Below are 1,490 nucleotides of genomic sequence, written 5' to 3'. Positions count from 1 at the left end.
TGTTTTTTTTTTTTTTCCAGATGAACCGCACCTGTGGGATTGTTCCATATGAACAGGGTTCAACATCTGAATAATAACAATAATAATATAAAGTGTGATAATATATATATATATATATATATATATATATATATATATATATATATATATATATATATATATATACATATATGTATATATATGTATATATATGTGTGTGTGTGTAAAACACGACTGACATACAGAATGGAAAACTAAAAATCTTGCAAGCAGACGGGTAAAAAGTAAAAGATAATTCTTCCGTTCCTTCATCAATCATGAGATAAGATCATTAAATCTTAAAAGTGATTAAAACAGAATGTGGACCCATACGATCTATCACTAACTAGCGTATAGTAGTAAACTATATACGTATAAAGCAGTCAGACTTTCTACGTTTTACTTTCTCTTTATCTCCAGTATCAAAATATAGAGCAAATAGATGGGATCATCTCTCTCTTATGGGCATGCTTTCGTAAATTTTTCTTCCGTACACGGGTTTGTACGTACGTAGATGTTTCGTATTAATATACCCTTGCTTTCCCTTCTCTCCGTTTCACCATTGGTTTCCATGCACGTGGACATTCCCTTCTGAGGTACTCAATTTGCAGTTCAATATTTTTCAGTATCCATGTTCAAAATGACAGCTGCCTCAAATGTGGCTGAAGGGGTGGGGCGGGGGAAGAAGGTGTTGTTGCCAAACTCTCCGGGATTTAAGCATATAATGTCAGCGACTGACGCGATCATGATCATTATCATTACCGTCCGAATCATCATTACAGTTTTCTTTGTAAACATTAATATCATAATAATTATAACTATCGACATTAGGTACCTTCTTCAAGTAATTTTAAATACGTTGCCGATGCAACAATACTGGTTATAGTACTGCACATTAATATTTCCATTGATCTATTCAGAGATGTCTGTTGGAACAGCAAACCTCTCTCAGATGTCATTGTGACCCATTGCTCCTCAGAACACGATACCAAAATATGTTTCAGGACTTAAAATTTATTTCAGGATGAGGTTGCTACCACTACGCCCTCGCACCCGATATAATGTATGAGTGCACACGTGTTGTGATGAGACTGAAAGGCTCACGCCCATCCCCACCGTAGCTTCAACCCACAATTCCCCACTATGTAGCAAGGTTCTCCTGAATCTCTGCTTAGGTTCACAGCGGCACACACATAAAAATGAACACATCTACAACACTCAGTTCTCCCAGGAACTGATTCCTCGTCTTCAAGCTGGTGTAGTACCAAATGTCATAAATATTTTATCCTTCATTTTGAACTTGTTAGCCAGATCAGCGGATGATAATTCCTGACTCTCGAAGCACGTGAAGGCAAATTGGAGCAAGGTTGAGTTCAAGAAGTTACTAATGCCTACTGTGCGCCGCACTAGTTGCTGCAAAGTTAGTTGAGTATAAGGAGAAAAAAAAAATTTGTTGAGGAAGTCGAACAACT

The sequence above is a fragment of the Macrobrachium nipponense genome, chromosome 43, assembly GCF_015104395.2.
Source record: "Macrobrachium nipponense isolate FS-2020 chromosome 43, ASM1510439v2, whole genome shotgun sequence".
NCBI lineage: Eukaryota > Metazoa > Arthropoda > Malacostraca > Decapoda > Palaemonidae > Macrobrachium > Macrobrachium nipponense.
The sequence above is the reverse complement of the archived record's forward strand: the minus strand, read 5'-3'. Positions refer to the sequence as shown.